The sequence below is a fragment of the Mustela nivalis genome (genome assembly GCF_964662115.1).
Source record: "Mustela nivalis genome assembly, chromosome: 1".
In the NCBI taxonomy this organism is placed as follows: Eukaryota; Metazoa; Chordata; class Mammalia; order Carnivora; family Mustelidae; genus Mustela; species Mustela nivalis.
In genome coordinates, this window is record NC_139020.1 from 160,060,078 (window position 1) to 160,076,634 (window position 16,557).

Here is a 16,557-nt window from a genome sequence, read left to right on the forward strand (position 1 = left end):
GCTATCTGGCTCCATGCTCAGCACAGAGTCTTTGTCCCTCTCCCTGTCCTCCTCACCCTGCTCACTCTCTCTCTCTCTCTCAAATAAATAAACAAATAAAATCTTTTTAAAAGATTACAAAGACCACTCTTTAAAAAGTTGCCCTTATTCTTCCCTTGCCACTGCCCAGCCCCCTCTCCCCACCTCCACCCACGGAGTCTGCTCTGTCAAGGTCTCCACCTTTGTTCTGTGATGACTGCAGAAGCTTTTGTTTCAGTTCTCCTCTTGCTCAACCTTTAAGCCACATTTGAAACTAATAACTACTCTCTTCTCGGAACTCACAAAACGAAGTGGTATATTACTTACCTCTTGCTATGTAAGAATCACCCCAAACTTACCTGCTTAGAACGACACACATGAAGTGAGATTTCACTTCATGCACTTTGGGGCAGCTACTATCAAAAAGTCCAGAGAACCCCAAAACAGAAAAACAAGTGTTGACAAGGATGTGGAGGAATTGAAACCCTTATGCACTGCCAGTGGGAATGTAAAATGATGCAGCTGCTGTACAAAACAGTATGGTGCTTCTGGAAAAAATTATACAGAATTACTGTATGATCCAGTAATCCCACTTCTGGTTGTCTATCTGAAAGAAGAGAAAATAGGATCTTGAAGAGATATTTATACACAGTGTTTGTAATAGCATTATTCATAGTCACCCAAAGGTGGAAGCAACCCAAGTATCCACTGATGGGTGAATGGATAGACAAAAAGTGGTCTATGCATAGAATGGAATATGATTCAGGCTTAAAGAGGAAGGAAATGCTGATGTACGATGCAACACAGATGAACCTTGAGGACATTATGCTACATGAACAAAGCCAGTCACAAAAAGACAGATGCTGGAGGCACCTGGGTGTCTTGGTGGGTTAACGGTCTGCCTTTGGCTCAGGTCATGATCCCAGGATCCTGGAATTGAGCCCCGCACTGGGCTCTCTGCTCAGCCCGCTTCTCCCTCTCCCTCTGCCGCCACTAGTGCTTATTCGCTTTCTCTCTCTAGTGTTCTCACTCTCTTAAATAAATAAATAAAATCTTTTAAAAAAGACAAATGCTGTATGATTCGCCTTCTATAACTCATAGTAGTCAAATTCATAAAGACAGAAGGTAGAGTGGAGGTTACCAGGGTCTAGGATGGAAGGAGAAAGGGGAAGTTGTTGTTTGATGGATATGGAGTTTTAGTTTACAAAACAAAGAAGTTCTAGAGATCTGTTGCACAACAATGTGAATATAGCTAACACAATTGAACTCTATGCTTAAAAATGGTTATGATAGTAAAGTTTAGGTTGTGTCCTTTTATCACAATTAAAATTCAAAAAATACTCTTATTATCTCACAGTTCCTGTGGGTAGGAATTTGGGCATAGCTAGATGGGTCCTCTACTTTAGGTCTCTCATAAGCTTGCACATAGGATAGGGTCTCATCTGAAGACTCGACTGGGGAAAGATCCTCTTTTGGCATGATTGTAGACAGGATTCAATTCCCTGTGTACCGTTGGCTTGAGACCACTACCAGTTCCTTTATATGTGAACCTCTCTAGAGTGGCAGCTTACTTCTTTGAAGTGTGCAAACCAAGAGGGCAATATAAAGAGTCTGCTAGTTAGGTAGAAGCCATCATTTTAATAATCTAATTACAGAACTGAGGGTTCCTGGGTGGCTCAGGTCATGATCCCAGGGTCCTGGGATCAAGCCCCACATGGAGCTCCCCACTGAACAGGGAGCCTGCTTCTATTTCTCCCTCTGCTGCTCACTTTTGTAATTACAGTCTTTCATATCTGGGTTAGATTTTTTAAAAAGATTTTTATTTATTTATTTGACAGAGAGAGAAAGGGAAACTCCTTTCTCTCTCTGTCTGTCAAATAAATAAATAAAGATCTTTTAAAAATAAACCTGGTTTAAAAATCTAAGCCAGAGGGGCCCCTAGGTGGCTCAGTTGGTTAAGTGTCTGCCTTTGGCTCAGGTCATGATTCTAGGGTTCTGGGGTGGAGCCTCACTTCAGGGTCCCTGCTCAGCTCAGAGAGCCTGCTTCTCTCTCCCCCTGCCACTCCTCCTGCTGGTGCCTGCTTGCTTTCTCTCTCTGTCAAATAAGTGAATAAAATCTTTAAAAAAAAAATCTAACCCAGATATGAAAGACTATAATTACAAAAGTGACATCCTTTGTTGTAGTCTACTGAGTAGAATCAAGTAATGATCCAGCCCACATTCAAAGGGAGGGGATGGCACAAGGTCATGAGCACCAGCAGGCAAGAATCCTTGGGGACTATCTTAGAAATCTCATAGGCAAAGAAGGCATTTCATTGAGAAATATGCTCCTCCCATTTTCAAAAATATCCCTGTCTCAGTCTACATTTTGTTTTCCTACTCTCAATAGAAACATACATTCAAGAAATCCCCTCCTTTCTTTTGACTCTGATTAGAAGAAAAGCAGTAATGCAATTGAGATGGTGTGATAGGCTGAGTGTTTGTGGTCCCCCGCCAGCCAAGATTCGTATGTTGGAGCCTTAACTCTAAATGTGATGATACTAAGAGGTTTAGATCAGGTGGTGAGGCTGGGATGCTCATGATGGGATGGGAAGAAAGAACTCTCTCTCTGTGCATAAGAACCAAGGAAAGGCTGTGTGAGCACCCAGCAAGAAGGTGGCTATATACAAGCCAGCAAGCAGGCTTCCACTAGGAACTGAGTCTGCCAGCATCCTCCTCTTAGACTTCTTATCCTCCAGAACTGTGAGAAGTAAATGTCTGTTGTGGAAGCCACCCAGTCCTAGGTATTTTGTTATAGCAGCCCATGCTGACTAAGACAGATGGTAAATGATGTGCCCCCAGGCCTAGGGACGGAGCAGGGAAAGGTGGAGACTGAGATAGTGAGGAGACCACACACCTCAGCTAATGGGGGCAGCCCGTGACTCACTGCGTCTGTTCAGGCCCAGAACGGCCTATATTATGATTCCAGGGAAACTAGAATAGAGATTTCTTTTCTTTTCTTAAGAGATTTTTTATTTTGGGTGCCTGGGGGGCTCAGTTGGTTAAACATCTGCCTTCAGCTCAGGTTGTGATCTTAGGGTCCTGGGATCCAGCCCTGTGTTGGGCTTCCTGCTCAGTGGGGAGCCTGCTTCTCCCTCTCCCGCTACTCTTCACCTTGCCCTGTGCATGCTCTCTCTCTCTCTCTCAAATAAATAAAGAGAGAGGGAGCATGCGTGGGAGGGGCAGAGCAAGAGGGAGAAGAGGGAGAAAGAATCTCAACCAGACTCTGCACTGAGGCTGGGGCTCCATCTCACCGCCCGGAGATCACAACCTGAGCTGAAACCAAGAGTTGGACACCCAATCAACTGCCCCACCCAGGCATCCCTGGAATACAGATTTCAAAAGAAATACTCTTATTTTTAAATTGTAGCAACTAACCCGAGGTGTTTTAAAATATTGTGCAGGTTGTGAAGACCAAAAAGAAAAAAAAAAAAAAGCATGCTCCAACCCTATAATGCGTGTGGATACCACATTGCACCCACTTCTCTTTTTCCTTGGCTTCTGTTGGGGGGGGGCGTGTCACACTACCCTGATTTTCCACTTAACTTCTTAGCTGCTGTTTTGCTGGATGCTTTCTTCTCACAACATTAGATGTTGACATTGCTCAAGGCTCTGCACTAGGCCTTCTCATCTCACTCAACATACTTCCTTGGGTGATCTCAATTCCCTCCAGACTCCATTTACTTCCTACCAGCTGGCCACTCCTAAATCCACGTCCACCATCCAAAACTGGGCTCCAGACCCAGGGGAACATCATAGCTGACTTCTCAATGCCGCGTTCCCTAAACCAACCAACCCCCCTGTCTCCAGTCTACTGACTGTCTCTGCATGGCTCCTCACCTGGTCAATGGCACCACCCAGTTGGATAACCCAGAAACTTGGAACCGTCCTGACATCTTTCCCCTTGTTCTCCACATCCAATCCATACTACATTCTTTACTGTCTCTTCAGCACGTATGTGTAGAGTTCCTCCTTATAGACCAGGCTGTATGCTTGGCTTTGGGGATCAGCAACAAATAGGACAGGTAAGATCTCTGCTCTCTTGATGCCCATACTTTAGCGGACACGGTGGCTTAAAACTTGTTTCCTTAGCTTGAAAATTAATGTAAAATAGAATTTATCTGGCCCATAGTAAGTAGGCTCAACAAATGCTACTTGTTAGATAAAGTAAGAAACCCCACAAATAGAGAGGATTCTGGGGAAGAGAAAAGGAGCATGGACCTCCTCTCACTGGTGTGCACAGGGGAGACTTCTTTGAGAAGCCCATATTTTGGATGAAACTGGAGGGATGAGAAGGGACCAGCCATGCATTCATGGCCGGAGGGAGTAGCCAGTGCAAAGGCTAGAGGCAGTGCTGGGCTGGACTGGGGTGATAGATGTGGAGAGAGAGAGAGGGACCCACATAGGAAATGTTTTGGAAGCAGAATCAACAAGATCTGCTGTGGGTGAGTGAGGTAAGGGAAAGGGAGCAATCAAAGAGGATGCCTGTGTCTGGCTTTAATTAGCCAATATAATTTTTTGAAAGGGAGTCACCTAGGACACCATCAATGTGGGGGAAGGGTGGAAAACAAGGCTCCCAGCCAAGAAGTCCAATAGGCCATTTCCTCCATGGTCACTTGAATCCACCCTATCCCTCCCTCTCTACTGCCACCCCCGAGTCCTGGCTGTCTGCCTGTCTTCTGGACTTCTGCAGTAGCTTCCACCCTATTTCATTCCTGACCAGCCCTCTTTCACTGCGGCTCCAGCCACCTTGCCCCCACAGACCTTCTCTAGTTTCTCCCTGGCAAGCAAATAATTGCTTCATCTAAGAGTTCAATAGGTGGGGACGCTTGGGTGGCTCAGTTGGTTAAGTGTCTGCCTTTGGCTCAGGTCATGATCCCAGGGCCCTGAGATCAAGTCCTGCGTTGGGCTCCCTGGTCCATAGGAAGCCTGCTTCTCCCTCTCCCACTCCCCTGCTTGTGTTCCCACTCTCACTGTATCTCTCTCTGTCAAATAAATAAATAAAATCTTTAAAAAAAAGAGAGTTCAATAGGTGTTTATTAACTTACGGTTATATGAACCGTTGGAGCCAAAAGACGCCTTAACAGCATCTTCACTTCAATCAAGTGGTCTTTCTGCATGCACCTTTCTCCCTCATGAGAGGCAGTCTGGCACAGTAATAGGAGTCAGGTAGAACCTGCATTCAGTTCGGGCACGTTACTTAAATTTTGGGGACCCTAGACATTTTGTTTGTGGGGGAAAAGTTTTCTTTGTAAATGGGGCATTGGGGGTCACCAGGACCACCCTTAAGTTTTTGATTTGCTAGAAAGACTTATGCAACTCAGAAAAGCTGTTCTACTTGTAGTTACAGTTATAGCAAAAGAATAAAGCTTAAAAATCAGCAAATGAAAAGGTGCATCAAGTGGAATCCGGGAGGGACCAGCTGTGTGGTTCCAGTTGTCCCCACCCAGGGGAACCTTACAGACAGAGCTGACTTCTCCCAGCAATGACGTGTGACAATATGCACAAATGTTGTCAGCCATCTGAGCTTCGGTGTCCAGGGTTTTTACTGAGGGTCGGTTGCATAGGCATGGGGCTCCGGCGTGACTGACCACAGGTATTCAGTGTCCACAACCACTGCCCAGCCCCAGTAAAGTCAGACTGAAACAGTGTGGCCAAGGCCCCAGGCAACTGAAAACAGGCATTCACCCTAAGTCACATTGTTAGCATAAGCTATCTGGCATGACCCAAAGCCCCCAGTGTAGAAAGATACTCTTTTTTTTTTTTTAAAGATTTTATTTATTTGACAGACAGAGATCACAAGTAGGCAGAGAGGCAGGCAAAGAGAGAGGAAGGGAAGCAGGCTCCCCACTGAGCAGAGAGCCTGATGTGGGGCTCGATCCCAGGACCCTGGGATCATGACCTGAGCCGAAGGCAGAGGCTTTAACCCTCTGAGCCACCCAGGCACCCCTAGAAAGATACTCTAGATATTCCAAGATATTCCAAGGGTTTAAACGTTATCTCCCAGAGCCAACCAAGGGCCAGTCCTTTCTGTGGCTTGTGCAGGGTTTAAGCACCCCAAGCTTGCTGAGTTAATCAATCCTTTACTGCAGAGTTAGTTTAAAAAATTACCATGTGCATTAGCCAGAGTCCAGTCAGGAAAATCGAAACCACTGTAGTTATTTAAAATGGACAAGATTGGGGCGCCTGGGTGGCTCAGTCGTTTGGGTGTCTGCCTTTGGCTCAGATCCTGATCTCAGGGTCCTGGGATCAAGCCCCGCATCAGGCTCCCTGCTCTGTGGGGAGCCTGCTTCTCCCTCTCCTGCTTGTGTTCCCTCTCTCTCTGTGTCTCTCTCTGTCAAATAAATAAAATCTTAAAAAATAAAGAAAGAAAACACAGGATTTAACAGAAGGAGTTGGTTACACATGTGACGGAAGAGTTGAGAAGCTAAGCAGTAAGCACTGAGGGAACCCAGAAATTAGCAGCAGCAGCAGCAGCAGCAGCAGCAGCAGCAGGAAGCATCTCCTACCCCTAGGACTAGAGGTAGTGTTTGCAGAGCCCAGAGGCTGGGTCATCTGGGGGAACTGATGGGTGGGGATACCTGGGGACCACTGAGGCCCCAGAGGGAGGGGCTGTACAGATGAAGAATCAGCTCCCATCCCACCCCCAAGCAGAGGGGGACTGGGAGATGGACTCTGGTTTCTCCCTCCCTCCTTCCTGTCAGTCTCCCACTAGCATCTCCTATTGGCTGAACCTAGTTAGGAGCCAGCTGATAAGGGAGCTTGGGAAGTGTAGTTTCCACGAGGGTGGGAGCTCTCCAGGAAATGATTCAGACACCACTTACTTGGGGCCTGTTCTCTTGCGCCTGACACTGCCAGACAAGTTTGCCAATACGTAGCCCCACATAGACTGCCTGAAAACTGCCCTGCCAGCAGATGTCCCTGCTCCATTATATGGATGAGGACATTAGGGACTCAGATGAAGAAAAATAGTCTGTAGGGGGTGGAGAAGGAGTGTTTGGGGGTGGGGGAAAGGAGGAAGGAATGTAGGCTTCATCTGACATAGATGCACACTAAGTTTCTCCAAAAGCCTTCCAGGGCAGGAAGTATCCCCTGTAACCAGAGCTGGCAAAGGTGGGAAAAGTGAGGTATTAGTTCAGCACATTCTTTATTAATTTAACACAGTAAGGAATTTCCTTCTGCCTGAAGCCTCATTTCCTTCCTCCCTCAGATTGCCCCACTTAGATCTCTCCCGGGGAGACCTGGGTTCATTCACAGCAGAAACTGTTTGCCCTGAATCCTTTCTTTCTTTTTTTCTCTAATGCATGCAAAGAGGACTTGTGACTACAGTTTATTTCTTCTCTCAAGGACTTACACACTTCTGTGTTTCATTGTCATTTTCAAGCTGCCCATCAATGAAGTTCTCCTGGGGCTTGCTAATACACAGTTAATTATACATGCTCAGAATCCGGAGACCGAGGAGCTCCAACAACACGGTTTTTTAAAAAGGTTTATTTATTTATTTATTTATTTACTTACTTACTTACTTATTTACTTATTTTAGAGAGAGAGAGAGAATGAGCAAGTGGGGGTAGGGATAGAGGGAGAGGGAGAAAGAATCTCAGCAGACTCCCCAATGAGTGTGGAGCCCAGTAAGGGGCTGATCTCATGATCCATGAGATCAAGAACGGAGCCAAAATCAAGAGTCAGATGCTTAACCTACTGAGCCACTCAGGCACTCCTACCCCATATAGTTTTAAGCACACCTCACAATGATGCCAACTTTACACATTTGTCCAGGTCTCTGAATATCAGAAGGCCCTTTTGTTCACACCCACTACGTTTGGCCCAGCAACCTGGCTGACTTTCCTACACTCCCAGATAAAGAGATGGAGATAAAAGGCTTACCCTCTTCCTCTAAGCCCTGTGTTCAAAGATTCTAATTATAGTTAATTTTCTTAGGTACAACAATGCTATGGTAGTTATGTAGAAGAGTTGGACTTTCCTCCAAAACTTTGAGGAAAATACACACACACACACACACACACACACACAGAGGGACTATGGCCACTTACTAATTGTTGGAGATTTTACTTTATTTGTTTATTTTTTAAGATTTTGTTTATTTATTATAGAGAGAGAAAAAGAGTACAGAAAGAGAGTAAGAAGCAGACTCCCTGCTGAACAGAGAGCTAGACTTAGGGCTCTATCCCAGGACCCTGAGATCATGACTCAAGCTGAAGGCAGCCACTTAACTGACTTGAGCCACCTGGGGATGCCTGTTGAATCTTTTAACTCTTCTGTATATTTGGCTTCTTTTATTTTATTTATTTATTTTTTTAGATTTTGTTTATTTATTTGAGAGAGACAGAACACAAGCAGGAGGAGGAGCAGAGGGATAAGCAGTCTTCCTGCTGATCAGGAGCCCAAGGTGGGGCTTAGTCCCAGGACCCTGGGATCATAATCTGAGCCGAAGGCAGATGCTTAACCAACAGAGTCACCCAGGTGCCCCTAGACTTCTTTGTAATAAAAATTTTAGGGGTGGGGCTCCTGGGTGGCTCAGCTGTTAAGCCTCTGCCTTCAGCTCAGGTCATGATCCCAGGGTCCTGAGATTGAGCCCCACAATGGGCTTCCTCCTTCTTGAGAACCCTGCTTCTCCCTCTTCCACCCCGCCCCTGTATTCCCCCTCTTGCTGTCTCTCTGTCAAATAAACAAATAAATAAAAATAAAAATTTCAGGGGTAAGGGTGCCTGGGTGGCTCAGTCAATTAGCCATCTGCCTTCAGTTCGGGTCATGATCCGATGATCCCAGGGTCCAGAGATGGAACCACCCCATTGGGCCCCCTGCTCAGTGGGGAATCTGCTTCTCCTTCTTTCTCTGCCTCCTGCTCTCCCTGCTTGTGCTCTCTCTCTCTCTCTCTCTCTGTCAAATAAATAAAATATTCAAAAAAAATTTTAGGGGTAAAAGAGTCCCTTACTCCCTCCCATTTAAAATTTTTTTATGTATTTATTTGTAACTGTGAAGTTCATTATTTTTTTACTCTCAAATAATCAATCATCACTTCTAATCTCCTTCAGATAAACTGTGTCATCACTTTAAATTTACTTAATTCCATCCAAGAGGGGAAAAAAAAGAGGAGAAAGAGGAGCACATGGGTGATGCTGATGGTTAAGCATCCAACTGTTGGTTTTGGCTCAAGTCATGGTCTCAGCGTTGTGAGTTCGAGCCCCAAGTTTGGCTCTGAGCTTAGCATAGACTCTGCTTGAGACTGTCTCTCTCTCCCCCTCCCCCACCATGTGCATGCTCTCTCTCTGTTTCTAAAATAAATAAATAATTTTTTTTTTTTAAAGAGGAAAAAGAAATACTTAAACTTAGATTTGGATGCCATGTAGAGTAGTCTTGGTTTTGACTTTGTTTTTAAAAACATGAGTGAGCTTCAAGATGAGGCAGATCCATCCCATTTCCATCCCCCCCTCAAAGAGAAGCTGGCCCTGTAGAAAAGGAGGCCAGGAGATAGGATGGCTGTGTGCCTGCCCTGCCCACAGCACAGGGATGGGGAATGTGGCCCCCAAACCTCCAGAGTCAGGGAGAGGACAGAGTGGCTTGGAGGTCTGCAGGGAGCTCACTCATTGTAGCCCAGCTATGGCAGTCCTTCATGAGCTGTAAAATGACCCTGTCACACCTGGTGGCCTTAAGGATCACATGAGCAAATGACTGCAAATATCTTGCCAACTTCCCTGCTTTCTGACAGTGGCTGGAACACTGACACTGACAGCTCAAAAGCTGCTCCCGAGGTAGGTAAATTTTTCCCCCAGGTCTCTGGTGGCAGTTAGCCATACCCTCTCTGGGCTCCCATAGACCTTTTTTTCTTTTTAAATCCTATTTTTTTTAAAGATTTTATTTATTTATTTGACAAAGAGAGAGAGAGATCACAAGTAGGCAGACAGGCAGGCAGAGAGAGAGGGGGAAGCAGGCTCCCTGATGAGCAGAGAGCCCCATGTGAGGCTCTATTGGAGGACCCTGAGATCATGACCTGAGCTGAAGGCAGAGGCTTAACCCACTGAGCCACCCAGGTGCCCCTCCCACAGACCTTTGTTTTAACCACTGATGTTCAACCTCCTGCATTTGGGTTGCTGTGCTGGGAGTTGGGTATGATTTTTGCCCTCAAGGAACAGCCTTGTGAAGTGTTTGGGGAGTGAATCTTCACTACTTCTTTTGTCTCCTTCTCCATCTAACACACATACATGCACACAAACACACAACTATCTGCACACAGGTGATGCAGAGACTAGCGTGTAGAGGAGCTCAACACATCTTTGAATGAAAACTCTTAGATTGACTTAGCTTGTACAGGATGCCAGGCAAAGTGGGGTAAGCAGAGATAATTATGTTGCATCCCTTGCCTTGGGCTCACAGTCTAGGAATAGACTCATACACAACCATTTATAATGGAAGATAAGCTGGTGTTTCAGCTACCTGTTGCTGTGTAAAAAGCTGTGCCAAACTTATAAAAAATAACGATTTATTATTTCTCATGATTCTACAACCTGGGCTGGGCTCAGCTAGGTGGTTCTACCTGATATCTGCTGGGACTGGAACGTCCAAGGGAACTTATTCACTTAGCTTTCCAGTACTTCTTCTGGAATGGCTGAAAGAATGGGGCTGTCTGGGCTCACGCATCTCTCTTTGTGGTCTCTTCATCAGGGTAACTCTTTACAAGGTAACTGAGGACCTCAAGAGACAGGGTCCCAAGAGGACAAAGCAGCATCCAAGTACTTATCAAGCCTCTTCTTGCATCACACTTGCTAATGTCCTATTGGCAAAAGCAAGTCGCATGGTCAAGCCTGGAGTTCATATGTGAGGGACTAAAAAGAGCATGAATACTGGTTGCTGTGTTTCATTGGAGACTACCAATGTGCCAGTCTAGCACAACTGAAATAGGCACCGCATACAGGAATAAATACACTGCCATGGGTCACCCAGGAATAAGCTATTCATTCTGCTGTGAAGCTATTATAGAGGCTTTTGCTCATTCATTCACTTAACAAATATTTTCTCAGTGTGGAAGTTCTGGGGGTTCAGTGTAGGCAAGACAGATGTGCTCCTGCCTCTTTGGGAAATCAAGTAATAAATACAGATGCAAATAAGGCAATCTTAGATGATGGTAAGTGCTAGGAAGGATGTTAAATAGTATAACAGGGTAAAAAGTAAGTAGGAGTTAAGGGATGGCTACGTTAGCTAAAGAGGTCAAGAGAGGCCTTCCTCGGGGGTGGAGGGTAGCTTCACAGAGACCGAAATGATGAGAGGGAGCTGGCCATGTGATGGTCTGGGAAAGACTGTTCTAGGAAGAGAGAACAAGGACAAAGGCAGGAATACACCTTGATGAAAACTCAATCTGACATGTTTTAGGGACAGAAAGAGGGCCAGAGTGACTGAAGTTAAGAAGAGCTTGGAGAGAATAGGAGGTGAAGTCAGAGGAAGCAGGCAGGTGCCTTGCTGGACCTTTGGATGCAGCCTTGAAGTGTTTATTCAATGTCAGGAGCTGTGACCCATATTTCCTTGCCTATAAGTCTGGCCTTGTACCTTTCCAGAAGCCTTCTGAGAAGCTAGCTAGATCTGGCAACTGTCCAAAAGGGAGGGGCTCAGAAGGAAGTTAAAATATATCACAGCATTTGAAGCCTAACATCCCTGTTCTGGAAGTTGGGAGGCAGCACAGTCAAAGACCTCCACCACTACCATCTACAGTGCAAACAGACATTCTGCCTTGACATAGATTCAGGGCCCCTGTTACCCATTTCTAATTATAACCAACATTTGTTTTCACATACATCATCCAAGGTAACCCTCATGTTCAGCAAGGAGAGATAGTCCCAGGAAGCAAATATTTGAGCAACCGTGGAGCCAAGCCCTGTGCTAGGCACCATCCTATGTATTACCTAAGTTATTCTTCCCCACAAACCTGTAAAGAAGGTTTGATTTCTCTCTCCATCTTCCTGTGGAGGACATAGACTCAGAGGCAACACAAGAAATGGCAGAACTGCAATACCAACATGAGTCCTTTGATTTTGTGCCATAGGTTTGTCCACTTCCTGCAGATTTGCTGTCTCATAGCAGGGCCTGCCATGGGCTGGTGGCCAGGTTGCGCATTCTCCAAGAGCTTCATCTCCATATAAGGGTGTGCATGAATCAGAGAAGGCCTGGAAGGATTAAAAGACACTTATCATATTACCTTGAATTTGTCTTTATCAAACCAGAACACCTGGAGTATACTACTGAGTAGTTAGATAGATATATATGATATTATTCCCTTATATGTAAAACTTTTGCAATATATGTACTTTTTCAAATGATCAGATCTCTTGCTTTAAATTTAGATTTTTTAAAAAAGATTTTATTTATTTGACAGACAGAGATCACATGTAGGCAGAGAGGCAGGCAGAGAGAGAGGAAAGAAAGCAGGTTCCCTGCTGAGCAGAGAGCCTGATGTGGGGCTCGATCCCAGGCAGAGGCTTTAACTCACTGAGCCACCTAAGTGACCCTGAATGTTTTTTGCCTGAAAAAATTGCTAGCAGTTAAATAAACATATATTGAACATATTTTTTTTGAAAAATAAATAGTATACTATTTAAAAACAAACTTTTCCTGTTTCCTGACTTTCAAAAGTACCTATCTTCCAAAAGGAAATACATGTATCTCTGTACATGCATATAAAATACTGTAGTCATTTTTAGAATAGTACTATTATAAATGGAATGCTTGTGTGTTCAAAGTGTTAATCATTTAAAGCATTTAAAGTATACCACAATTTTTAAATATGATTTGATATGTCCTCATATTGGAAAAACAAATTAGAGGTGGCCTGAGTCTTTCAACCCCTAAGAAGCCCTCTGCTCTGGCTGATTTGAACCATATCAAATGTAGGATTGACTTTGTTTTTTAAGTTGCAGGGAAAAGTGACCTGCTTGGATTATGTTCAGCTGCACCCCGTGTTCAGATATAGGAAAAACAGTTACTGGCCAATCACAGTCCCCTCACTTGGCAGAGACTGCCAAGGAAGTCCTTTGCTTCTCTCCCGAAAACCAGCCTGTTTCAGGTCCTTGCCAGTTATGTCCCTTACACAGTGGCTGTCATATGTTCCAGTGACCCCACCGGGCCCCCCCCAGGATTGGGTTTTAACTGAGTGTGAGTGTCTGTCCTAAATACCTCTCACTGTGGCCAAGCCTGATTACAATTCTTTCTGGATGTAGTCTCTGATTTGCTTTCCAAAGGTCAGCAGCTCGAGTTAATGTTTCAGGGATGACCCAATCTGCTTGTATTTAGGAAAGACTTTGTATGACTTGAAAAAGAAGATTGAGCTTCTGGGAACTGGAAAAGCACAAGTTAAATATCTTTTCCTTCTACTCTCACTTGTATTTTTGCAATATTACAATAAAGAGAATAAAAATTAGAAAGTCCTCTACAATCTCAGCATTCTTCCTGTCTAGCCCTCATCCATTTAAGGGTATATTATGACAAAGCTGCATTTGTAGCATGATACAAATTTGTGTTCTAATGTCATTAATTCCAAAAAAAGAGAACCTAGATTTTAGAGGGGAGGAGTTACTTTTTATCCTAAGATGGTGTAATATTACATAAGGTTTGGGGAAATTGAAAAAAAAAATGTATTTATAGGTCTACCATCTTCACTAAACAATTTTAATTTTTGCATTTCTATCTATACTTTGCTCACTGCATCCATATTTTGCATATTTTACATAATAGAACTATTCCAGTTAATGCCCACAAGCATTCACAGGTTTAAAAAAAAAGAATACATACTCCCACACTTTTAAAAAACTCTAAAAACCAAAAAAAAAAAACCCCAAAAAACAAAAAAAAAACCCTCTAAAAACCTGTTTGAGGGACGCCTGGGTGGCTCAGTTGGTTAAGCAGCTGCCTTCGGCTCAGGTCATGATCCCAGTGTCCTGGGATCGAGTCCCACATCGGGCTCCTTGCTCGGCAGGGAGCCTGCTTCTCCCTCTGCCTCTGCCTGCCTCTCAGTCTGCCTGTGCTCGCTCTCTCTCTCTCCCTCTCTCCCTGACAAATAAATAAATAAAATCTTTAAAAAAAAAAACACCTGTTTGAGTTCTCCTTACTAGCCCTTATCCACATGCATATTTCATTTTTACAGTTGTAATCCAAACATGAATTCAATTTAATATTTTAATTCTGTTATATTACAAAATATTTACTATTATAGTCTTTGTCATTCTTAAGTCTTCTTTAAGACTTGAAAACACTACAAAGGCAATGCATGCTTATTTGTTACAAGGGAAATAATAAAGAATTTTGTGAAAAAAGGATTATATCTTCCCTACTCTAATTCCATCCCCCAAAGTAAAAAATATTGACAGCCTGGAGTGCTCAAAGCATATTTTTCTATATTCCAGACATAAACAATATATATATATATATATATACTTTTGTGGGTTTTTTTTAGATTTTATTTATTTATTTTATTTGACAGAGAGAGAGGGATCACAAGTAGGCAGAGAGGCAGGCAGAGACAGAGGGGGAAGCAGGCTCCCTGCTGAGCAGAGGGCCCGATTCGGGGCTCAATCCCAGGACACTGAGATCATGACCTGAGCCGAAGGCAGCGGCTTAATCCACTGAGCCACCCAGACACCCATACTTTTTGTTTTTAACAGAATAGCATATTATTCACATTTCTTGACAAATCACTTTTTTAAAAATATATAACATGCATATTTCTCCAGGTCAATGGATACCAATTTAACTTATTATTTTAACGATTATATTTTTAAGTAATCTCTACACCCAATGTGGGGCTCAAACCCACAATGCTGGGATCAAGAGTTGCATACTCCACTGAGTGAGCCAGCCCAGGTGTCTCACCAATTTAGCTTGTTCTTTTAAATGGGTTCATAATAGGGGCACCTGGGTGGTTTGCTTGGTTTAGCGTCCAACTCTATATTTTGGCTCAGGTTGTGATCTCGGGGTTGTGAGACTGAGCCCAACATCAGGCTTTGCCCTGGGCATGGAGCCTGCTTAAGATTCTCTCCCTCTCCTGCCCCTCCCCCTCCCTCTCTAAATAAATAAGTAAATAAATAAATGGGTTTATAATATTCTACAGGAAGGATCTACTTTCATTTATTCAGCTATTTTCCTAATGATGAACATCCCTATCATTTCTAGGTTTTTGCCTCTAAAAACAGTGCTTCAATAAAACATCCACTTACTGGCACTTTTATTTCTATGGGCCTGATTCTCCAAAATGGGATTTATAAGAGCAAATATACACATACATATACACAAACATACATACATATATATTTACACATATATGCATACACATACACACATATATTTGTATTTTTAGTTTAAGATTTTATTTATTTTTGTGTGAGAGAGAGCGCAAGCGGGAGAGCAGCAGAGGAAGATGGAGAAGCAGGCGTCTGCAGAGCAGGGATACCTATATGGAGCTGGATCCCAGGACCCCGGGATCATGATGGAGCCAAAGGCAGACATTTAACTGACTGAGCCACCCAGATGCCCCTTATTTTTAGTTTTGAAACCAACTTTATTGAGATATAATGTGCATATAGTAAAAAGCTCGAATTTTAAGTGTCTCATTCAATGAATTTTGACAAATGTCTTAACCAACGTAACCACCAACACAATCCAGATGTGAACATTTCATCACCCCTGAAGAGCTCCTCCTGCTCCTTCTCAGAAGAGCCTTGCTCCCACTGTCCATACAGGTGTCAGTTTCCTAGGATTCCATGTAAACAGAATCATCATTGCGTAGACACTTATGTCTGGCTTTTTTTTTTTTTGTCTTTTTATTGGCACTTCTTTCTTTCTTCTTTTATTATTATATGTCTTTTTTTACTTGGCACAATGCCTTCAAGATCCGCCCATCTTGTTCATATCAGTAGTTTCTCCTTTTCTTTGCTGCCGAGTGTAATTTTGCGGATACTACATTATCTTCCAAGAAGGTTATGGTAGTTCACAATCCTACCAGCAGTGAGCAGGAATGTCTTCTTCCCTGAACCTTTACAAGGACTGGATGTTCTCATTCTTTTTGGTTTTTGCCAACCTCAAAAATGAATATTAATACCTCATTGTTGCCTGAATTTGCAGGTTGTGTTTCTTAGATTTCCTCTTATAAATTGTTTGTATGTATCAATTATCCATTTTTCTACTGGATTTTAATTTGTAGAAATTCCTTTACTAAGGATCTTAACCTTTGTTGTACATATTAGTTTTTTCCTGCTCTATTCTTTGTCCTCTGACTTTTCAATAGTATTTTTTGTCATAAAACTTACAATGTTTTAATTGGTGAAATATGAATATCTTTGCTTTTATAGCTTCTGGATTCCCCAATAAGTGTAATGCATATACACTTTCTCTTTTTTCCCTTAAGATAGAAGTATTTCTCATTTGTTACAGCCCTCACAATTGTTGATGGCTACTTAATACCCCATCTGGAGATCATCCATAAATTTTTAAAAAAGAGTT

General features: G+C 43.4%; 1 long non-coding RNA gene across 1 annotated transcript in view; it reads left to right on the forward strand.

Annotated features, from left to right (window-relative positions):
• LOC309872844 overlaps window positions 1–16,557 on the forward strand; it is an 802,828-nt gene that overhangs the window by 335,937 nt on the left and 450,334 nt on the right. The window lies entirely within an intron of this gene.